Raw genomic sequence first — 25,914 nt, 5'->3', positions numbered from 1 at the left:
TGGCTGTGTGATTCCCAAAATCATTGTTAGCCAACTATAGTCACAGGTTCCATAGTTACCAGCATAGTTCAACGATTTGGTGTGTCCCGAAACTGTAGTTCTAATGAACATTCGCAAACAGCATCACACAGTTGTGTGGTGTGAACTACATCTCTTTACCTGTGAAGAAGCATAGGTCCTTATTAGTTAGATGTGTGGACATCATTTGACTTAGCTGAGGCTTTTATAGCTTTCATTCCAATATAGAGCTTTCTTTCTGTCAACACTTGAACCACATTTTCATGCATTTCAAGCATAAAGCGCCGTTCTGAAACATCATATTATGTTAAAGGATTAAAGGCTGTTAAGAGAAAGTACTTTATCACATGGTTTCTGACAGAGAACACGACTTTTATGTGTTCATGTGAATGCACAAGTGGCATTAATATGTTTTGGAAGAGTGTGCGTATATGCTCAAGTGCTTCTGGGGAAGACCTAAGTGTAATGTAGAAGGAAACCCATCTATTGCAGTGCATTGCATCTGTCACAATATCTGTGCATGTCGCTTTCGTGTCTTCAGCAGCTTTCTCACATTAAACGGCTTTCTAGCGTATGTGCTTTATATTATAACATTATTTAATCCTTTTTTACTCTAAATCTCCACTTTAACTTTCACTTTCAGATGTAAAAGTGAAAGTGGAGATTTAGAGTAAATGTTACTTACATTTTTATATGTTTCTCCCCACACCTATTATATTGCTTCTGAAGATATGTATTTAAACACTGGAGGCATATTGATTATTTTTATGTTTCTTTTGTGACTTTTGGAGCTGATCACCATTCACTTTCATTGTATGGACCTGCATAGATGAGATATTCTTATGAAAATCTTAGTTTGTGTTCTGCTAAAGAAAGACATACACATCTGGGATGGTGAACTAATATATATAATATATATATGTATATGAAAAATGTTCACCCAAATAATGCACACTGAATTTTCATGTTTTCAAAGTTTGAATACCTGAATTCATTGTTTGCCATTCTAATAATTTTAAAAATTAACCTAGCTAAGTTAAATAAAAGGACAAAAGACAGAGTATGGCATAACTATTTTGGATTCTGAATGAACTGAAGGAGTTAATTGAGTTTAGACTTGAATAGACCTTTACCTAGTACCAAAAATGTATGGTTTTGGTAAAAATAAACAATATACAACATAAGTCATCATGGTACGATGATTTTAACCATCATTAAGATGCCAGAAAACTGCCGCATTCCAAATCACATTTCAACTCCTTCTGTTCTGTACTCGGATGGGTCTGTAACTTGACCCCAGTACGCAGTGAGTGATGTGTCCCACACTCAGCCTCTCTCAGGCTGATGGTAGGTAGGCTCATGTTTGATATCACTGTGTATCTGATTTACTGGCCGGAGGGTTTGTTTCACATGGGCTTGTAACTTTACCCCGAGAGACAACTGGAATCTGCCAAACGGCCTGTCTCCCGGTGCCATCATTGTGGAGATGACACTCACCCTGAGCAAGGGTTCACATTTGTATTTGCCTTTCCAAAACCACTTAATGTGATCACAGAATTAAAATTTCAGCAAGTCGCCGAATGATTGCTGCAGTATAGCAGTAGGAGCGGTCAGATCAGGTGTCTGGTGGGCTTGACAGTTTCTAAAATGTCCCTGTTTTTCATACTTTTAGAATTGTCTTTAAATGTAGAAGTCATTATCATTTGTAAGCAATCCATCAAAGTTGAATTTAGCTTCAATTGTTTTGTCTACATTATCAGTTGATGTCAGAAGGGGCTTATTTTCATGACAATCACTCTGATTGTAAGGCCATTTGAGTCTTCTTATAATACTTTGCACAAATAAGTTTTGGGGTTTTGGGTAAAGCCCAGAACTTTGTTCATCTAACTACATTTCTGTTGTTGAATTATTGAATTAAAGGGATAGGTTGACCAAAAGTGAAAATTCTGAAAACCTGCCTTTTTTTCTTTTGTGGAACAAAAAAGGAGATACAAGGCTGAATGTTAGCCTTGGTCATCATTCACTTGCATTGTATGGAATAAAAACTAATGCAATGAAAGTGAATGGTGACTCAGGCTAACATTCAGCCTTACGTCTCCATTAGTGTTTCATGTAAGAAAGAAAGGACGGCAAACTATAGCGTTTCATTTTGGGGTGAATTAGAACTAAAAAAAAATATTTTGTTACCTTTTGATTTGTGTCAGCAGTATATGTTCTCCATCAGCACGTATGTTTATGATGAGAAGCCTCAACTGGACATTCACAGTTTCGAGGGGAACTTCACAAGGGTAAGAGGAATGGCTGTTAATTAAGGAATTTTTACGAGGCATCGTTTAGCATGTGTTGTGACGTCACGGTCCCAATTGAAACCCGCTGTTAGGTTTTTGTATAGGTACTTAATGTTGTGATGTTGCCCAGTAAACTAAACTTAACCGCTGTTTTTAATTGCACATTAAAATAACATGGATTCTCATAGTGTGCCTGTTCACATGACTATGGGCTGCAGTGTCTCTGGAATGTAAAACCGGCCAATGAGCCGCATTCCTTGCAATGCTGATGACATCATGGGTTGTTAGGCTCCGTCTCACCCCATTGGCTGAGCAGAGTTCCTTATTAACAGCAGATTAGTGCAGCACCCGAGAAGGAGAGAGGGAAAAAAGAGACCCCCCACATGAAGTCTGTCTTTGTTTGAAGTCTTCGCTCTTGGCCACACAGCACACAGGGGCAGAAGATAACTTCCTGTGCTGAGTCACCCCCCTGAGCCTGCTTTCACAAATCTGCAGTTTCCACATACTGTTTCCCACAGTTCTTTATAGTGCAAGATGCTTGCTACACCTGATTGGCACAGTAACGCTTTTTTAAATAACTTTCATTAAGATATTTATAGCCATTTAAAAAATTTAATTATTACATGTTTCAATTTATAATACATAACAAATGTGTTTTAGCATTTTATTACGCAATGTTTTGCTAACATTTTACAATTACAATTTGTTAACACAGTAATTTACGTGATGTAACTGAACAACGCTTTTACAGAATTTGTTGATCTTGGTTAATATTAATTTCTTCATGTAAACATAAATTTTTACATTAAAAGTTACATACTTAAACTTTAGTTATTGGATCATGAACTAATGTCATCGGACAGTAGTATTATGATGAATAAACATTAAAGAATATTCTGGGTTCAAAACAAGTTTAGCTCAATCAACAGCATTTGTGGCATAATATTGATTACCACAAAAAAATATTTTGACTTGTCTCTCCTTTTCTTTAATAGAAGAACAAAAATAGCAACATTTAAAACAGCAAAAATCAATATTGCACTGCAGCACTTACAATGGAAGTGAATGGGGCCAATTCTTTTATTTAAATGTAAATTAAATGAGCTGTAAGTTGTTTAAACCGTAGTTTTCGCAATGGTTTGAGGGTTTACAGTGCTATGTTGTCATTGCAACAAAGTTGTAAAATTAGATCTAACTTTCCCTAGAAATGGTTGGTAATCGATTTAATCAAACCAAATCATGTTAACACACATATTGCCAACGTCTTGTGACTACTTTTGAAACAGTGAGTATTTCAGCATGTATGGATTGGTCCCATTCACTTATATTGTCAGTACCTCACTATAACTGTGATTTTCTTTTATTTTTTAAAGAAAAGTAGGGATGGAATTATTATTTTGTTATATATATATATATATATATATATATATATATATATATATATATATATATAATTTATTTGTGTGTGGTAATCAACATTATACCACAAATGCTGTCGATTGTGTTCAACTTGGATTTAACACGGAATATTCCTTTTATTAAGATTAATAAATGCTGTGATACCGAATGCATTAAATAATGTTAACTGTGACCTAATATTTTAAGTTTATTTATTTATTTATTTTTTTTACACTGTCACAGATTATAGATGCAAATAATACAGCCCATTAAGTTGACACAAAATATGGTGTACAATTATTTTTCTTGGAATAAGTACCTTTAATTTGACATTTATAAAATAAATTCATTATGCCATTGTTGCAAATCTCTGTATGGCAGTCGCTCTTAGTATTGGAGAGGTCAGTCCATCTGAAACCTGATGCCTATATAAAACCATGATGTTATTTCAACTTATTTCTGTATATGTGTACTGAGCATTATTTTGGGCATAAAATTGTCCCCAAAAGGGAACTAAATCTGATAAAAACTCACTGAGGACATTCATTGATGTTCTCAAGTAAAACATAAATTAATAAAGTTCATACAGTTATTGTTTTATTTATTTATCTTTTTTTATTCTAAAATGGTAAAAATGTATCTTTTAGGGATGTCTATAGTAATTACAATTAGCTTTATATAAAAATTATTGTAGTCTATGATATTTTCTCATTTAGGTGTGTGTGTGTGTGTGTGTGTGTGTGCGTGTGTGTGTGTGCGTGTGTGCATGTGTATTTATCACTTTGTGGGGACCAAATGTCCCCATAAGGATAGTAAAACCCGAAATGTTTGACCTTGTGGGGACATTATGTCGGTCCCCATGAGGAAAACAGCTTATATGTTTTTTGAAAAGGTAAAAATGCAGAAAGTTTTCTGTGAGGGTTAGGTTTAGGGGTAGGGTTGGGTTTAGGGGATAGAATATAAAGTTTGTACAGTATAAAAACCATTATGTCTATGGAAAGTCCCCATAAAACATGGAAACACTACTGTGTGTGTGTGTGTGTGTGTGTGTGTGTGTGTGTGTGTGTGTGAGTGTGAGATGGAAGAAAGAGGAAGTTTCTCTAGATAGAGACTCAGACATAAAACAAACCAGTTCACTTGCTATGGAATTAGATTCTCAAAGTCTCGTATTAATTTTGGTGTTGTGCATATCTAATCAGGGAAATCTAAATGGTTGCTCAATTATTCCTAAAACATATTATACTTAAACGGTTTCGATAAAAAAGAAAAGTTCATCATAAGTAGGTTGTTAGCTTTAACCCCCCTCTCTTTACACTTGTTTTATTTCTTTATTATTTGTAAAGCTAACCCTCTTTATCATTGATCAAAGGTCATTGTTCCTTTTAAAAATGCGTTTAAATTTTAAGTAGATAATTCTGACAGATTGCGATTTGGTATATCTGTTGGCCAAATACAGACACACATGACAAGAGTGAATGGGCCATCATGAATAGAGGACACATCTCTAGCTGTGTGCGTCAATGTGCATGTCTTTGCAGCCGCGATGTGTGTGGCCCCCTTTCTCACTGTAGATTATGCCCTTCTAACAGCAGATAATTAGATATCATCCAAATTCACCCAGCCACAAATATGTTATATGGAGAAAAGCATTTAAAGATTTAATTTCTGTGCTTCTCCCTGATTTATGGCATGGTGTCAGAATTTCTGTTCTGCTCAGCACAGAGCGTGCTAGCACTAAACGATGCCTTATTATGATGTTCGACAAAACGCTGTTTTCATAAACAAAGCAAATCAAGTCGAAACGATTGTGCCGTTCCCTCTAAATGGACCGTGTCGCTTAAGCAGGCATTAGTGTAATTCAATTTTTCAGCTAATATCCTACTTACCGTTCATCGTGATGAAAGTTCATCGATTCATTTAGTTGCTTGTGGAGTCTGTCATTTTTATTGACCTGCTTTTTAAAGGCCATAATTGATAACCACTTTATCCAGTGCTGAATAACCATCAGGGTTCTGACAGTCATGGAAAATATCAGGGAAATATTACATTGTGATTTCCAGACCTGAAAATGTCATGGAAATAAATAAAATCTTAAAAGTTATGGAAAATTCTGTAGTACACACATTTTTGTTGCAAGATTTTACTCTAAAGTATTTTTTTTGGTTAGCTATATACAGTATATACAGTTTATCGAGTAAAACTTGCTTACAGTGATGTTTAATTTGTGAATGGAATTGTTCTTTGGATTACGTTATTTTTAAGTAATCGGTGAAGCAGTTCACTAATCAAAATTAGTTAAAAAAAAACACTTATTCATTTGTCCCAAAATGAATAAGGGTCATTTATTTTGACCAAAATCATTGGTCAAAATAGATCAAGATGTATAAAAAAAGGGGGGCCTGGGTAGCTCAGCGAGTAAAGACGCTGACTACCACACCTGGAGTTGCGAGTTTGAATCCAGGGCTTGCTGAGGGATTCCAGCCAGGTCTCTAAATTTGGCCCGGTTGCTAGGGAGGTTTGAGTCACATGGGGTAACCTCCTCGTGGTCGCTATAATGTGGTTCTCGTGGGCACGTGGTGAGTTGTGCATGGATGCCGCGGAGAATAGCGTGAAGCCTCCACACGCGTGATAGGTTTCCACAGTAACTTGCTCAGCAAGCCACTTTATAAGACTCGTAGATTGATGGTCTCAGACGCAAAGGCAATTCTGAGATTCATCCTCCGCCACCCGGATTGAGGCGAGTCAATTCGCCGCCATGAGGGCTTAGAGCGCATTGGGAATTGGGCATTCCATATAAGAAAAAAAAAGTAGTATAAAACATGATGAATATACATTGTGCTGCTCGCTTATTCAAGCTTTTATTTATTTCCCTTAGGAAGATTGCTACCATCCCATCCATGAGAGCTTGAGTTTTGAGAACACCCTGTGGGCGAGCACTGTTGTGGCATCTGGTACGCAGTTTCTTCCAACACAGACCCACCATGCCACCCTCTGCACGACCAAAATGTTTGGCTCCCCTAAATTGTGTGCTTCTATTGTGGAAATATAAGAAAATGCAGCCCTCCAAGGTCTGAAATATTCATCACAGGTCAAAAATCTTTTGAGTTTGTGATTTAGAAGAGTGTGCTGTTGATACCAAGGCGATTAGCCAGCATCACTCAAAACTTTCCCATTTGTTTGTCACTTGAGATCACCATACTATTCAAACAATCTAATAGAAATATGAGGAGCCGTTAATGGGAAGCCAAAGTGTCTGGCTGTTTGCAGTCCACTCCCTGTGGTGCAGATGAAACTTTTCCCCAAAGAACAGACCCAAGATCAGTTTTTCTGCTGTGCTTTCACCGATGTCTGTTGTGTAGAACCTGATCTCAGTCCAACAATAATAGCAAGGCCATTTATTCAAGCGGCGGGTGCTTGTGCCAGCAATCTGCCCTTCATTGATCTGTGGTTGCCCGTTTCTTGGTTCTTCTGGGGGTTTTAGAGGTTCCTCTCATTCCCCAGCTCAGTGTGACCTTCAGCAGAAGAAAGTCCTTCCACATCTCCCCACAAAACGCAATGACGTCATCTCATGCAACCAAGCAGACCCAACACAAAACCCCATCAGGCGAGGAACAGATATGCCCTAAAGCTCTAACCCATTAAACACCCCCCAGAGTGCAGTCTAGATTTCGTTCTTTCTAAACATGACACAATGAATCAAGCTTAAAGAAAGTGAAAAATATTTAAAGATGAAGTGTGTGATGTTTGCACCACTAGCATCATCAAACAGAATAGCAAAAATGTCTGTTTTCAAACAGGTTTCCTGAAAACTTCCTATTTGTTAAGCCAATGTCACTGTGTTGGGCTGGTTGATTTTCTAACCAACAGAGCAATTTGAAAGTACCACAGAGCCATAGTGTTTACACTTTTTGGAGAAAACAGTCTATTTATATTCAGTTGTGATAAGAAAAAGTGTTTTAACATCTAAAAAATATGCACTACTCTAAGTTTGGTCGCACTATATTTTATGTTGTTTTTCTGTGTTTTAACAAAAGTTTGACTTTGGATGTTCCTCATTTAGCAGTAAGGCTACTCCATCATTAATTAGTTTATTTTAATGAATCAGCCCATTACCAAGCAGCACCATTGATCCGACTATAATAGGCCTAATTGTAACGGTTTATTTCTGGGTGTCCCACATATTGAATCATTTGTCTCGGCTGCATTTGTTCACTGGAAACACGCTTTTTGAGCTAATTGTTCATTAGACCAGCCAGAGACATGATGCCTATTTATTTATTGTCCTCATTGTTTACAATTGCTCATCCCATTTTGTCTTTTTTTCAAGGTACTGTCATAGGCGTGGTGATTTATACCGGGAAAGAGACTATTTCAGTTAAAAAAAAAAGGTGAGTAGTTTCCCTCCCAAAGGTTAACCACCCAAAAATGACAAATCTGTCATCGTTTACACACCTTCATGGTGTTTCAATCCTGTATGAGTTTCATTCTTCTGCGGAACACAAAAAGAGATATTACGCAAAATGATAACCTCAGTCACCATTCACTTTCATTGCTTCTTTTTTCATAAAATTAAATGGTGACATCTCATTTTGTGTTCAGCAGATGAAAATGTTAAGTAAGTGGTGACTGGGGCACCGTAGCTTTTGCCTAACCTCATTTTGTGTTCCACGGAAAAAAAATGTAATATGGGTTTGAATGATGTCAGAATTAAAATTTTTGGGTGTACTATATATTTAAAGGGGTAGTTCACCCAAAAATTATAATTCTCTCATCATTTACTGACCTTCATGCCATCCCAAATGTGTATGACTTTCTTTCTTCAGCAGAACACAAACAAAGATTTTTAGACTAATATTTCAGCTCTGTAGGTCCTCACAATGCAAGTGAATGGTGATCACTACTCCAAAAATCTGATAACGTAAACTTAGAAGTAATCCATACGTCTCCAGTGGTTAAATCCATATTTTCAGAAGTGATGTAATAGTTGTGGATGAAAAACAGGTCCAAATTTAAGTCCTTTTTTTATATTCTAAATCTCCACTTTCACTTTTACATCTGAAAGTCGCATTTGGTGCCTGATTAGTTTCACTCTCACATCTGAGTGGATGATTTAGAGTTAAAAAGGACTTGAATATTGTTCTGTATCTCACCCACACAATCATTTCTGAAGATATGGATTTAACCACTGGAGTCTTGTGGATTATTTATGTGATTTTTGGAGCTACAAATGTCTGATCACCATTCACATTCATTGTATGGACCTACAATGAGATATTTTTCAAAAAATCTTAATTTGTATTCTGCTGAATAAAGTCATACACATCTGGGATGGCATAAGGGTGAGTAAATTCAGAGAAGTTTCATTTGTGGGTAAACTATCATTTTAAGGGCAATATTTTTCTAAAGTATGAGCTACAATATACTGTGATGTCTAACTTGTGTTGTCAATATGGGCTAGACTTTACACCGGGACTGTTTTTCCTTATTGTAACCTTTTAATAAAGACTCGAAGAGGACAGAATAAAAATGGCGAAATAGATGAAGTGGTTTTCAACCCTGATCTTAGTGAAGAATTTGGACCTGTCGATGTGAAAGGTCAACCCCAGAGAGATTAATCTAGAGGGAAATTAACCAACCAAAGACTTGCGTGACATTTGTTGCAGAACCTTAATCCTTCTGAATTCCCTTAATGATTAGATACAGTGGATGTCAATGCTGTAAAAGTAAACAAACAAACAAAAACATAAAATCCCATTACACTCATTATCCCTCCTCTAACTGACCTTTGCTGTCTTTGAGGTTTTTCTTTTTTTAACTTGTTCACATGTTTGTGAGTGCTGATTTTGGTTTGCTTGTATTTACTTGCACAATTACATGTTCTGTACACTGCCTTCAGATAAATCTTATCAGAAATGATATAATTAGTCAGCAAATTTTTACTATAATATATGTATTCATTACTCTGAACCAAATTGTGAAGTTAAAATGCATCCTTTGAAATTAAGGCTATTGAGCGTTTTAGACCCAGCTACTGTATGCATGGCATAGTGGTTTTCTGAACTTTACTTGCTTGACTTTTGATGTAAAAGTCAATGTGAAACAATGTATGCCACCTTTACTTTTGAAGTCGCCATATTTTTGATTGAAACAGGATATTAATGAGAAAAAATGTAGGGCGGGACTTTTATCTTGCAACGACTAATCGATCAAATCGACCATTATCAATAATGGAAATCATTGACAATGAATTGATATGCTGACAGAGGGTTTGTGCTGTTTAATCCGCTTGAGTTGTTTCTGCAATTGCAATTTGTAAAAAGAGTTGTTTACCACTATTTTATATGATTAACAATGTATACCTGTTATGAATTCAAAATCAGGCACGTATTTACGCGTTTCGCAAAACTGTTTGTTTTTACCACATGCAAGTCTCTGTTAAACTTCACAGAGCAAATGAGCGAGCACATCCACATCAATCAAACCATTTGTGAAAATATTTTGTTCTGCCTTCATGGAGGTCTTGAAAAAAGTGTTTTATAGGTGATTTCTCCTCCCTTACGCGAGCGCATGCAACAATGCTATTTTCAGCGCAAGAGTGAATTTTCACTGCGTTTACAGATAATGGTGCTATATTAAACTGTGTATAATGCTGAATATAATGTATAATAATACTAAGGGTCCTGATATTTGACAGTCCTCCTAGTGTCCTCCTGATAATTCCAAATGTAATGTCTGATTTTACCAGAAAATGTATACTGTGTGTATAATATTTTACTGTATAAATAGACAAATTTTTTAAAAGAATAGTTTAGAAACATGTAATCAGTACAATACTATTTAAAAACTTAAAGTATTCATTTAAAAAACTTGCAATGTACATAATCATTGACTGTGTACAAGCATATGCATCTAACAATTATGTATTTTTTCAGCTGGGCAGAATTATTAATATTTCTATTGCGGTGTCACCATTGCCCTCTACTGGGCTGATTTGTTTTGTCCCACTCCATCCCGATGGATCAATACACAATGAACAGAACTTTTTGTTAAGTTTTATAAGTAAAGGAACTGTTTTGCATATGTCCTCAAAGTAATAATAATAAATTTATATTTAACTTTTCATGATTAAGGCTTTGTTCAAAGTTTTATGAGTGTATAGAGTGTGAATTCTGTACGTAAATTGAAACAAATTCTTACGGCCTTTATCTTTTCAGTAACGAAAATGTGTGTATATATGTATATATACAGGAAATACAATTTTGGGTTTTATTCGATTAATCAATGAAATAATCGGAGATTAATCGATTATCAAAGTAATCGTTAGTTATAGCCCTGCTTTTATCAATCGGTTATTGTTCGGATCATGGAAAGTGGAAGAAAAAGATTACAAAATACTTTTTTTTCCACATGTACTGATAAATTGTTTGCAGTATGACTAACTAGACTGGATTACTGTAACGCTCTCATTGCAGGCCTCCCTGCATGTGCTATTAGACCTCCTCAAATGATCCAGGATGCAGCAGCACGTCTGGTCTTTAATGAACCAAAGAGAGCACATGTTACACCACTCTTTGTCTCTCTCCACTGGCTGCCGGTTGATGCACGTAATAAATTCAAGGCTATGATGCTGGCATACAAAACAGTCACTGGGTCTGCTCCACCATACCTAAAAACATTTATGCAGAGCTACGTTCCCACCAGAAGCCTGTTGTCGGCTAAGGAACGTCGCCTTGTCGTACCAAAACAAAGAGGCACCAAAACACTTTCCACGTTGATGGAATGACCTTCCCAACTCAATCCGTGAAGCTGACTCATCTTCAAAAAACGGCTAGAAACACATCTTTTCCAAGAGCACTTAACCAGTCACAAAAAAAAATATATATTTTTCTCTTATGTTTTCCTCTTTTGTAAGTCGCTTTGGATAAAAGCGTCTGCCAAATGAATAAATGTAAATGTAAATGACCAGGAATGTGAAATAAAAATGTTTAGATTTCATGTTGACTTTAAGGACATAAACCTAAAGTTTATTACACCTTATTGTTCATCCATGAAAAACCCATATATTGTCAAGGCCAGTTAATCAAGCAATATTAATCCTACTAAGAAGATTAGCGAAAGAGAACGCTCCCCCTAGTGTCCATTCTGAAATCTACTGACTGTAAATGGATTATGTGAATTTTCTTGTTTCAAATATTTTAGAGTGAATTTTGGGCAAATATTGCATAAAATAAATGTTCTTTAAAGCTGTACTCCGTAGTATTGTTTGTTGCAGTGCATATTAAAACACTCCATTACTGATGTCATTGTAAAAATTCAGTCATACATGATTAATGTTTTCCGCCAGTGAAAGAGTCCAGTTTTAGGGGATTTAGATAAACTGAGTCATGTGATCTCAACATGACAGCGCTTATGAATTCTTGCCCATCACCATATAATATAGTGGTTCTACTATTAATATTTCTTTACGTTTAAAAGTTTTGCAGTCAGCAAAAACATTTGTGCACCTTTAATTTAAACAATATTATGTAGTTTTAGCAGCAATTGGCCAATATACTGTACTTTCTACATCCCAGTATCACAAAAACCTGTCGAGAAACCCATATTGCTTGACCTCTATTCTTCCTGTCATGAAGTGTTTCAGATCCTGTCATGCATGCTGGTAGGTGTGATCGCAGCTGCTATGGCAGAGCTCATAGATCTGCTGTGTTCTGTGTGCGAGCCGCGTCTGGGAGTGGAATTCAATATCTCAAGGAGATGATGTCAGAGGTGCCAATATAGAGAACGAGACTGGGCGGGAAAGTCGATACGACTCGGCGAAAGTTACAGAGAACGTTTTCGCCTCTAATAATCTGTTGTGACATTCCTTGCACAAAGCTCTAAGCTCTCACTAGAAGCTGCTGACAGCACATAAGCTATCACTTTACACAGTATGTGCGAGCGTGTGTATGTCAATGCAGTAATATGGAGCGATATTCTCTTTGAGGATCGAAACCTTGGTGGCATGAGGGATGTGACTGCTGTCTTCGCTATCCGAGCATCTCACTCTGTGAGATTTGAAAAGAGCATCTCACTGTTGCTTCCAGTGATGTTTAAGCAATGTATAGATGCACAATTAGAGTGATTTTTAAGTGATTTTTCACCCAAAATGAAATTTCTGTCATTTACTTACATTAATGTTGGTCAAAACCTGTATCTTTGATTTGATTTGATTTGATTTTTGTATTATTATTTATTTGCAAGCCACTTTCAACTTGCAGCTCAATGTGTCAAAGCATGTGAAATAACTGCTAGGCCACAGCTACAACAAAAAACTTGGTTTTAAAAGATTTGGAAGTGAAATTATTTGAAATTTGTAACTACAGTATGTAAGGGATAAACCGTTTAGCTGAGATGGGCCACTTTTATTAAAATGAATGGGAGAAATTGGAATGCCCAGCCAAGGAGCTCTAGTGCCCAATGGTCAACGGATGTAGAAAGTCCCTCCTTGCAGGTTAAAGAGCAAATCACCTTTTAGATACAGACATCGCCTGTCAATCAACTTGAGAATGCACATGCATATTAGCAAAACAAACTGCTAAAACAGCGTATTTCTGTTTAATCTAAGGTAAAGCACAGTTTATGATAAGAGTTGTTTGATGTTTTGGCTGATTTAAAAAACAGTTTTTTTAATCGTAATCTTGAACAACCTTTTTGAGATTTTGGTGTTCCCCCATTCAAGTAGATAGGAGCTGCACTGTCATGACTGGAACTAGCCTCCTGGGAACATTCCAAAGATGGCCGTCAGTGGACCAACTTGCTAGAAAGACATTGATATAAAGTCAACCAACCCTTCATTATTGTAAAATAAACACCAACAGTTGCCTACTGTGATCAAATATACAGTTTAGCAATCATTATATAAAATATTTGACCACAGAATGCCTTGATTGACCAATCAGAGTCAAGTATTCAAGTATGTTCAGAAGTTATGGATACAATACATACTACTAACATGGTTGAATAAATAGATAAATTCTCTTGCATTAGCAGTTTAAACTTTGATCAGAGTATTTGAGCCAATAGTTTTGTAAGTCAAGAATCTGGGAAGAGTTTAGAAAACACGATTGAACCATCTCTAGGTTTCAATTAAGTCTCACCTCACAATACAATGCATGTTCCATTAAGCTGTATTGCATATCCAGTTCCTATAGTACTAGTATAATGACATATTGTTGTAACAGCCTCAGTGTACTTGATGGATTTCAACCAATGAATATTCATTATGCAAGCACAAAGTCGTCATCAAATTTCACACACAAAACTTACAGGCAGCAAGGGCAGGTTGAATCATTCCTTTCACTTTAAATGAGGCCCGGATGAATAGAGTAAAATATGCACTCTCGATTCAATGATAGCATCTTCAGCTTGAGGTAATTGAGTCGCTTTTTCCTCCCGCCTTGAATGAATAACGACTACACCCGATCCCTGGCCAGCTTTGCGAAATTCAGCCTCTGCATTGTTTTGCCCCATAAAGGGGGATTCCTCCCTTTCAGCGGGGAACTGTGTACTCTGTCTTAATTTTTCTTCATTTTAATCCTTCCATTTCCAAGGCATGAAGCTTGCAGTGGGGCGGCAGGCCATCGTAGGGGTTTGCCAAACTATTACTGATCAGTCAGACTGCACCATTCACTCCCTGTGTCTCCCAGTTTACTCCAGTCCTCTGGGGCATAGCCATTTGGGGGATTGATTTTGCTTGCATTTTTATAAATTTTTTTGTCTTTTCTGTTCAATTTGTCCATCCCCCCACTCTTCCCCCTTCTCTTTTCATGCAGTTTCTTTTTCTCAGGGGATGATTATGTGTTGCTGTTTTTATGAGTGCCCTGGCGAGATGAAAGGCCTCAGTGTTTTCGCGCAGGTCGGCCCTTGCCAGACGGAAACAAGAAAAAAAGACGTCTTTTTTGACATAATTTTCCCACATATTCCGTTGGATTAGGGACATACTTGAGAGAGAGAAAGAAGAAAAACTCAAGCTCTTTGTTCAGGGGGCCGTTTCTATGAAGAGGCATTCTGCTTTTATTTTTCCGGTTTTGCCTCCTGTGCTTTTCACCGAAGTATGACAACAGCAGTGGGCTTCTTGGTTAAATGGCTCTCATCGTTTCTCTCATCCACACACACTATTAGCATGAGAAAGAACAACGGTCTGGAATATGCCTGGAGGGCATTGATCAGTGCTGGCTTATGGGCAGGTTGTTTTATTTTACATAAGAGTAACATTTCAGATCCTTCAGATTAGAGGAGCCCTCAACTCAAGGTTCTTGTTCTCACAGGGGTATCACATGCCGTGAGAGCTTTTAAACCAAAAGTCATGTGTAGGTCTGTCAATCAATATAAAACTTTAATAGAGTTAATCACAGAATGTGCAGATTCATTAATCAAATTAATTGCAATTAATCGCATATGAATATATACTGAGAAAGGCTGCCAAACAAAGATACTGACCTCATCTTCTTGAGATCAAATGCATCATCTTGGTCATAGATTGGACTACACTCTCTTAAAATGTAATGCTTAGACAATAAATGAATGACAAAGCCTTCAACAGCTGAATACGAATTGAACCCAGTCAATTTGGGATGGACTTTAAAGACACTTAATTATTAATCTTACAGTTCATACAAGATCCTTTTAGTTTTAAACATAGCCCACCAACATCTACTTAGTTTACTCAAATAAAACATGAGATGTTTTTAACCTAGATAACTAATATTCATGCTGTATAGCCAAAAAATAATTTAGTGTATTACAACTTAAATAATAATAATATAAAATACATTTTATAATGCAAAAAATGTAAATACATTATATCATATACAACTCCAATTCCCATATAATTGGGACCGTATGAAAAATGCTAATAAAAACCAAAATGAGTGATTTGTAAATTACTGTATATTCCCCTTTTGCTATATTGAAAGCACTACAACTACACATTGTTTGATGTTTTACCCTGTGATTTTTATGTATTTTTTTTTTTTTAAATGTACAGTCATTTCAAATCAGATGATTGCATAACACTCCAAACAATTTTGGTATAGTCGAGTGTTTACTAGTGTGAAACATCACCATTTCTTCTAATAACACTTATTAAGCATTCGGGCACTGAAGACACATGTTTAAGTTTAGAAAGTGGATGTATCCCCCATTTATTATGTAGGTCTTTAGCTGTACAATTGTACAGGATATTCCTTGCCATATGGTGTGCTTCATAATGCCCAACACATTCTTAATTGGAGACTTGTCAGGACTCCATGCAGGCTAATCTAGCACCCACACTCTCTGCTAACATAGCCATGCACATGTAATCCAAATTTTTTTGTGCCTATTTTCAAGATGTATCCATTTCAATTGAATAACAAAGTTCCATCTAGTTGAATTGCCTAATCTTTAACCAAATAAAATATATAAATGTTAAATGCAAGTTTTATTAATTACATTTTCTTCAAGACTATTCAATTCAATTAGATGGAAATGTGTTATTCATTTGAAATGGATACATCTTAAAAATAGGCAAAACATTTTTTTGAGTGTATGTGGCAGAGGTGGGAGCAAGTCTCAAGTCTTAACCATCAAGTTTCGAGTCAAGTCTCAAGTGCAGTGCAGACAAATCAAGCAAGTCAAGTCAGTGACTCACCTCAAGAAAGTTGAGTCAAGCCATATTACTAAAATAAATGGAGGTTAATTTTTTAAATAAATATTTATATTTGCTCTGAAAAGATGAACTTACATACATATCTTTACATGAATTTGTTTTTATATGAGTTGTATAACAGTAATGTGTTATACAATTTATATAGATATACAACAGTTAGTTCCAGACCTCAAATCTGATTGGACGAGAGACGTTCCATGAGCACTGATGGTCTGACAGGATCAGCACTCGGACGCTTCACTGTGTGTGTATCACTCCGCTTTTGTTCGTGCCATTCTAAACTATGGCGTAAGAGCAGTGCAGATCTGTTAGGAGTTACTGACTTTATTTTTGAAATTACATATGTTAGCCAGCAGGTGGTGGCAAAAGATAATTTTTGTGCGTAATATGAGCCAGTTGGTGACGTAAAGTGAATCCATTAGTCATTGTTTACATAAAACAGTGCTCTGTGATTGCTCCAGTATATTACTTAAGCTATGACATTGTTTTAAACAGCTTTAAATGAACAATTTCAGGATTAAGGCTCATTCAGCTGAGAGACACGAAGGACTATTAGATTACAGAACTCGAGGTGCTTACCGAGTTCCCACATTGGATACACAGTGTTTAAAAATGGCGGAGGACATCGCTGTTTCTATAGTGATCGACTCTTGCATGGCTACAATGAAATAGGGAGAAATATCCCCGCTTGGTCGCTATTTTTCCACTGAGAAAGCTGATCTTCAGAACACTGACAGCATATCTGCTTGGGAGTGGCAACAGGTGATTGAACATGCTCCGTCTCTCTCTCTCTCTCTCTCTCTCTCTCACACACACACACTCACTCACATCCATCCTTGTTTATCCAATAACTTGTTAGAAACAGCACGCGATACTATTTCTGAAGTTATCTTTTTGAATTACTAATGGAGGTTTGGACGCATCATTTGTTTTGAACTAGCAACTGCAGATTCTGATCCGTAGCGTAATAAAGTAGTTCCATGCACAAATGCGTTTTTATGACCTTACTCGGTTTTTCCTAATTTTTTAAAGGGTAACTAAACCCCTAATCAGAGTCTGACTCCACCCACTAGCAATATTTTAAAAATGCTTGAAAAGTGGGCAGACCCCAGCGGGGATAGAGGGGACGAACCGAGTGCGGGGCTGAGCGGGGGGGCGTGCACCTGAGACCCGTAGTGACGGATTCATTGACAGCTGCTGTCAGACTCTAAAATGGAGAGTGACTGGAGTGACGCAAGTAGCTTTGCCACGGAGCGGTCTTTTGAAGTCGAGGACTTTTCTCCCCCACCTTCACCTGAAGTGGAGGAGGGTGAATTGTATTACTATTATGTTATTATTATTCCTCACACGGTCGCAAGACGACATGTACATGAATCTGATGAGTTTTATCGAGTTGATGTCAATAGCGCGCGCTCTGTAGGCATATTCATATTTTGCTGCTATGTGAAAAAATCCAGCAAAATGCGTTTGTCGACCCCAGAGGATTAACTTAGCCTAACCATAAATTGTGATTCAAATATATATGATCACTCACCTCAAGACGCTGCTGCAGTGGTGGAGTCCATGCAGGAGGAGCAGCGTTTGGCACTACGTCGCTTTTCAGCCGAGCTGTTTGGAGAAGCCCATTTCCACCTCCATTGTGTTGGAGAAGCAATCCCGCATAAAATGCAGTTTGCACACTCCTCCAGCTATAGGCGGGAACTCGCGGTCTTCCAGCCCAAGGACATGCAACCACTGGCGCCTAATTTCCAAGTCTATATGGAAAGCAATACAGTCCAGCAGTGCTGTTGCAACCAGAAACACTACACCAACGTACCATCCTGACCACTGTGCTAAATACAGATAATCTACGCTAACTTGAAGATATCCTAACTGACGCAATACTATGCTTTTAACAATACTACACTAACAAATATGCTAATTAACTACCTTAGGCTACACGAAATAATCTAAATAACTATATAAATGCTATGCTAAATAGATGCTAAAATACTCTATCCTGATCGTTTTCAATACTTGCAATTCCAACTCCTGACTCGCTACAGTGGTTTTGACGAAACAAGATGGTTTTTATACTGCCATGGGCGTGGTAGCTCGTACCAAGGGCGTGATGAGCTGGAACCTGCTTACGTCAGCTGTCACCGCTTTAGATCACGAGTACCGCAAACAGCCAATAGGAAAATTCAACTGCAGTAGCCACCGTTCAACCTGAAGAGGGCAGCACTCAGACGTTTTTACACCATATATTGTAGAATTAAAACACTTTATACACAAATGTCAAAAAAATTACTTGAATCAATGACCAGTACTAATAAAGCCCCATGCTTACAGATCATTAACTAAAAAAAGTTGGTTTAGGGTTTAGTTACCCTTTAAAATGTAATTGTTCATTGAACTGTTGTATATAAGCAATATCACACTCGCAATCGTGCTATATGTCCCTACATCAGCACATATAGCACTCTTGCTCGTGTGATGTTACTTACATATATATATATATTAGTAAATTGTTATTTTTATCGTGGACAATTCAAAATACTGTGAATACTTCTAGATACCTTATTATCCAAATTGTTTAGATTTTTAGAATTAACTGGTTAAAATGCATAACACTGCGTGTATGCTGTGTAAAAATGCGGTCAGATTTTCACATTGATCTAACAAAAATGGCAGACGGGCTGAATGAAAATTCGCTCTCTGACAGTAGGTGGTGCTTATGCAGCAGAAATATAGCTGTTACCCTGGTAACGCTTGTACACAAAGCATCCCTGCGCTTATAAACAATACTTTATTAGGCTGAGAGTAAGATGAAATGAAAATGCCATCAAAGATAGTAAGTTCCCTTCAGAGATACATTTTTATAAAATAGTCATAAAGGTATTGCATAAAGGACTTTAGTTAAAGTCTTCAGAAGTCATAATGACAATGAGAGCACTTTGATTTTGTCGCGAGTCATTCTGTATATTTTATACTACTTGTCATGTTTTAAATAAAGTGTTGTGACTGCAAATCTGCCTGTTATGTTTTTATATTGCCAACAAATGGTTATGGTATATTGCTGACTGCTGAGAAGGTTTAGAAAAGGGACACACACATTTAGAGCCAATGTCTGGTAATTTCAAACTTGTCACGCTACAAAACATGAGATTAATTGTGAATCATTTTAATTTACTGACAACACTCAAACATTTGAACAGTAATTTTACATATAAATCTTTCTGGATAATGAAATGATAATGAAATTATTTACTTGCCTTTCGTTGTGGTTTTTTAGATGTCTAATGAAATTCGAGGTTGTGGTGGTTGTATCAGATATTTTTGCGTTGCATATTTTCATACTTTTTTATTCACACGGTCCAATTCGACATTTTTATATCCAAAGGAGATTATTTTGGGAACTTGACCATCGTCTGTCATTTTGGTGGGTGGTGAGCACAGTGTTTACTGTGCAGATCAGTGGTGCTGGCGGGCTTACATTTTTGCATATGAATTAATTGGTCTCAATGTTTTTCATTACTGTTTATAAGTTAAGTCATTGTCGAGTCATGCAGGTCAAGTCGCAAGTAATTTTCTTTTTTAAGTCACAAGTCCTTAAATTTGCGACTCGAGTCAGACTCAAGTCAAGTCATGTAACTCGAGTTTTTTTCAGGAACTCACGCAAGGACGTTCCTGAAAAAGATGGTTCTGGATGGCACTGGAGTGGTGGCTAAAAATATTAGCATCCTTGGTAAATACGAGCTAAGAAGGCTGTTAAAAAAAAAAATCTGCATTGTTTATGCTTTTGATCTTTCATTTATGCTCTTTGGCCCAGATAACACAATGGCTTTGTTTTCCAAAAACATTTTGAAATGTGGACTCTTCAGACCAAAAAACAGTTCCACTGTTCTACTTTCCATCTAAGATGAGACCGAGCCCAGAGAAGTCAGCAGCGCTTCTGGGCAGTGTTGATATATGGCTTCTGCTTTGCATAGTAAAGTCTTAACTTGCATCTCCGGATGCAGCGGTGAGTGGTTTTACTAACAAAGTTTTACTAAAGTAATCCCAAGCCCATGTTCATGATATCTATTTCAGATGAATGCCTTTTTTTAAGACGGTGACATCTGAGGGATCCGAGATCACGTGCATTCAGAAGTGGCTTTCGTCTTGCCCTTTACGCACTGAGATTTAACCAGATTCCTTGAATCTTTTAACTATATTGTGCACTGTAGAGGGTGAAATGCCCAAAATCCTTCCAATTTGTCTTTGGGGAATATTGTTCTGTAAGTGCTGGATTATTTGCTTAAGCATCTGTTGGCAAATTGACAAGTCTCGAATGATCCTTGCTCTTGAAGGACTAGGCTGTTTTTGGTAGCTCCTTATACAGTATATAGTATTAAGGCACAATTGCCTCACCTGTTTAACATCTCCTGTTTTACATCGCCTTATTTCATCTCGTCAAATTGTTATTAGTCTTAAACTGCCCCTGTATCTACTTTTTTGGAGCGTGTTAGAATCAACTGATTTGAAATTACTGTTAAAATGTGTAAATAAATATATGAAATTCACAAGGTTGAACATCATATAATGTGAGTGTGTAGTGCTTTCAATATAGCAAAGGGTGAATATAATTTACAAATCACTCCTTTTTGTTTCATAAGCATTTTTCATGCTGTCCCAACTTTTTTGGAATTAGGGTTGTACATAAATTGTGGCAGCAAACAAGTAAAGCATTTAGACATTACAAAAAGTATCTTTAATGTCAAAATATTGTTTGTTTTATTTCCTTATTTACGTTTACATTTATGCATTTGGCAGACGCTTTTATCCAAAGCGACTTACAGTGCACTTATTACAGGGACAGTCCCCCCGGAGCAACTTGGAGTTAAGTGCCTTGCTCAAGGGCCCAAGAGTGGCATCTTGGTGGTGCTGGGGCTTGAACCCCCGACCTTCTGGTCAGTAACCCTGAGCCTCAACCACTGAGCCACCACTGCCTTATCATTGAACCAAACCCTATTATTAATTCCATCTGCACTATTTTTAAAGGGATAGTTAACCCAAAAATGGACTATTCTCTTATGGACTCATCCTCATGCCATCCCAGATCTGAATTACTTTCTTTCTTGACTTTCAGATGTAAAAGTGAAAGTGAAGATTTATATATATATATAAGGACTTACATTTTGATCTGTTTCTTACCCACATCTATTATATCACTTCTGAATTCACTGGAGTCATATGGATTACTTCTATATTTCCTGAATGTGATTTTTGGAGCTACAAATGTCAGAACACCATTTACAGTTGAAGACAAATTTATTAGCCCCCCTATGAAATTTCAATTATTTTTCAAATATTTCCCAAGTGATGTTAAACAGAGCAAGGGGATTTTAACACAGTATTTCTTATTATATTTGTCCTCTGGAGAAAGCCTTATTTATTTCAATTTGCCTGGAATAACATTTTAATAAAACTGCTAAGGTCAATATTATTAGCCCCCTTAAGAAATGATCTGTTTGATTGGCTACAGAACCAACCACTGTTATCCAATGACTCGCCTAATTAACCAAATTAATCCCCCAAGCCTTGAAGTTGCATTTCAAACTGAGGATTAGTATCTTGCAATAAAGCGCATATATGGGATTACATAAGGCATAAATCATATCTTGCAAATTATAAATGTGATTCAGTTTTGGGGGACATTGTATTTCTTATTTTTTTTCTCCCCAGTTTGGAATTCCCAATGCGCTCTTAAGTCTGCATGGTGGTGTAGTAACTCGCCTCATTCTGGGTGGCAGAGGACGAATCTCAGTTGCCTCCTAGTCTGAGACCATCAATCCGTGCATCTTATCACGTGGTTTTTGAGTACATTACTGTGGGGCACAGTGCTGTTTCTCCAGGCACTCTGACCCAGAATGAGAAAGTCGACAAAAATCTCCATCTCGGTACAGTCTCGTGCGGTACTGACACTATGGATGAGGTCCAGAATCGCATCATCCAGTCCTGCACTCAGGTGTAATTGACATCTTTCATTCTTAACATCACTATTGTGAAATCCACTACCATCATGTTTATAGCAATTGTAAACATCCAGCTCCTCGCAAAAACTTTTCTAGTGCCTCTTTGTAGTGTGTAATTAGTCATTCTGCTACTTAAAGTCCCCTTAGCTTCATAAGTGATGACATGTATTTCTAGCTGTAATCGAATTGTGGATGTGTGTGGGGGTGTGTGTGTGTTTTGCGCCATCAACTGTGTGACACAGTGGTAAAGCCTCATAGACAATTGATTTCCATGCTTCATGGTCCTTTATTAATGTGATGACAAAGTGGCAGGCAGGTTGAAATGTAACCATGATATGAGCGATCATAGCCTTATTATATCCCCCCTCAGGATGTGTCTGAGTCCATGTCCAACAAGTTTTGTGAAATCGAATTTGACAGGAATCAATAAACATAATGTAATTTACAGCTTCTGTACGGGGCAGTTATAGCTCTGATTCTCTCTGGAGAGTTGTGTGTTTAAAGTTGGTATTAAACACAGCTGATATTTTGTAAAGGTAGAATCTCATAGTCAGATTTGGCCAGTGTGAGTGTAGAGACAGATCTCATCTGTCCTACAAGCATTTTCAACTTGAATGTTTTTTTTTAATTGTCAAAACCAGGTATTCCAATCTAAAGGATATGGTTCAGTTCACGGTTGCAAGACCTATGCTACTCAATATATACATTCTGCCCAGAAATTGTTCTTTGTGAGTGAAATCTCACGAACAACTTGAAAAGTCATGAAAATGATTTGTTAAAAAGGTCAGGAAATTGTCAGTAGCATGGATAACATGTTTGATCTTCAGAGAGAAGTGGCAACTATTTTTTTCTATTCATGTCGAATGGCCTGAGAAAGTGCATATGTCTGCTTTTTGGTGGTGTAATCTTACATTTTGAAAGGTTTAACATATAGGACCTTTTTCAAGTATGGCTCTTACAATCAAAATTGATTTTTTAAAATCCACTGGTCAAGGTTTAGTAGCACAGTATCACCGGTTTAGTGAATATATTTTGCTTTAGCTGAAAGAGATATTGGACAAGCAGTCACAATTGGGATTCGTATTTACCATTCAGAAGCCAAAAGCAGGAACCCTGCACAGTGAGCCAATTGATGTTCTTTCTCTGTTCTTGTGAGCCTGTGAGAGGAGACTGTGTGCAGGTTGTCATCTCTTCCCCTCAGCAGAGCTCTGAGGAAAGAGGAGTTCATTAAGATAAATCTCCTGCTCCAGTGGAGCACAGCAACCCCTGTCAAACACACACGCACACACACACACACACAGAGACTCACAGCTCTTATGTAAATTGATAAGTTTTAGAAACTGTATGGGATTCAGATGCCAGGAGAGACGCTGATGAAATCTTTACGGTTTTTCCTCCTCTATGTCCTGGTGTGAAAGCTCACAATTACACTTCCTGGCCTGATACCTTTGTTGTAATACTACACACTATGGCTCAGGAAGGACAAGTGACTGAAGAATAGCGTTTTGGCTACATTTAAATTTTTTGCATTTGGCAGATGCATTTATCCAAAGCTACTTACAGTGACTTCAAGCTATATATATTACTGGTACATGCATTTTCTGGGAATCGAACCTGTGACCTAAGTGTTGCTAGCACAAGTTGTGGTACAGGATTCAGTTTAATCTTTCAGTGTTTACTATCAAGTTGTTGTGTTCAGTCTTTCTGGCTTTGTTGAATAGAATTCAAATCTTGTTTATTTTAAACTTAATATTTGAATTTTTGATGGTTTTCAAATCTGAATTTCTGTGTGATGTGTGAGAGAGACTGAAGGAACCAAATTTTTCCCCAATGAGAGTGAGATGTGCATTCATACTTACTGACTCCATTGCAAAATTCTTAAACAATATACTACATCACCAGAATTTGACATAATTTATCTGATTTATGAATGTTGGACAGGGTTCCTTCGGGTCCTTAAAAAGTCTTAAAATGTCTTAAATTATGCAACAAACATCTTAATTTGTTATTTAAAGATGTCTTAAATTTGGGGGTGGAAAGACAGGAATCTTGATATGACCTAATGTGATTATCAAACTATATGATTTAATTAAATAAATGCATGAGCTTCATCTTTCAGATTTCCATATCGGAAATTTATGACAAGCTATCACTAAAGATCAACTGTTGCTGATGATGATATAGTGTTGATGAAATATGACAATGTTTACTTTTAAGTGTTTATATTGTAATATGTTATAGATTAGTGTAGGAGTGCACATTTTATTTCCCTTATCTGTCTGAAGAGCAGCTGGAAGCAGCGAAGTGCACACATTTCAAAATAAGAGTCCCTGGTGTATTTCAAAGTTAAAGTGCCTTTAAAGTTAAAAGTTAATCAAAAGTTCCATGCATAAAGTGCTTCTGGAATTTCATTAAATTTGAACTCTTGTAGCCTCTGTCTGGCCCTCCCCATCACAGGATGGAAAGACTAAGAACATTTAATATAGGCTACACATTTTAAAAGAATAACTGTCTTTCTTTCAACACATTATCAAATCAACACAATCCAATATCGGTCAACCTTTAATTTGTATCTATTCCCATAATGTTACATAAACCAAGTTTAATGTGATATATATGTGGAAAACATTTTTTGAGTATTTTAAAATTGCATATATCCTACTCTGTCTTTCTGAAAAGAAATGGTATGTCTGTGTTGAATGTATGGTGCCTGTTTAAGTAAGAGTCTGTGATACATGATTTATTTTGAGATTGTGTTGCTTTGTTTTGGTATGGGGATACGGTGTTAATCTTATTTGTTCAGGTCTTGAAAAAGGTCCTAAAGTCTTAAATTTGATTTTAAAAACACTGAGGAAACCCTGGTTACACTCAAATGTTTTAGAAAAATGTGCTTCTTGTGGTTAGTGAAGGGTAAGAGTGGCTTGTTCAGAGATATTTGTGTAATGTTGGTAATCTGAGTACAACTTGATATTAGAGGTTGACAGATATATCGGATTTACCGGTGCCGATAGTTGCGTTTTTTTAACTAGAATGTATACAATGCACATTATTATTATTGTCATGTTACAATAAAAAAGTAATTTAAGACACCCAAAGGTAGTTTAGTCATTAATGTTTATAACTACATGCTGCACTGGAGAATTTCATTGCCGACAAGGTTGAGAGGACAGACAAATGGACATTAGCTGTTTGAATGGTGTTGAAATCAAGGATGGAAACTGCTTACCTCCTTAATACACTTTTTTGAATAAAAAAAGTCACTTTTGAATTTGTGCAGATCTGTTTTTTTTTATTTATTTTTTTAATTTTTTTTATTAGGCATAAATCAGTCATTAATGGGAACCTTATATAAATATGCTACCTGAGTTTTTGTTTTTGTTCAGTTGTTTGTTTGCTTTAGAAGACCAAGCGCACGCACGGCTCATTGTGTGAATGCACTCGCACAGAAACAGTTTAAGAGTTTTCCATTTCATTGTTTTTTGACTATAAAGTTTCTCAACTTTTCTCTATTCTGACAAAATGAATT

At 36.7% G+C, this 25,914-nt stretch overlaps 1 pseudogene; it reads left to right on the top strand.

The window, feature by feature from the left end:
• LOC127650847 (probable phospholipid-transporting ATPase IIB) overlaps nucleotides 1-25,914 on the top strand; it is a 55,678-nt pseudogene that overhangs the window by 15,043 nt on the left and 14,721 nt on the right.

This window comes from Xyrauchen texanus, chromosome 10 (assembly GCF_025860055.1).
Source record: "Xyrauchen texanus isolate HMW12.3.18 chromosome 10, RBS_HiC_50CHRs, whole genome shotgun sequence".
NCBI classification, from domain to species: domain Eukaryota; kingdom Metazoa; phylum Chordata; class Actinopteri; order Cypriniformes; family Catostomidae; genus Xyrauchen; species Xyrauchen texanus.
Note: the sequence above shows the minus strand (reverse complement) of the source record. Positions and strands in the feature narration are given on the sequence as shown.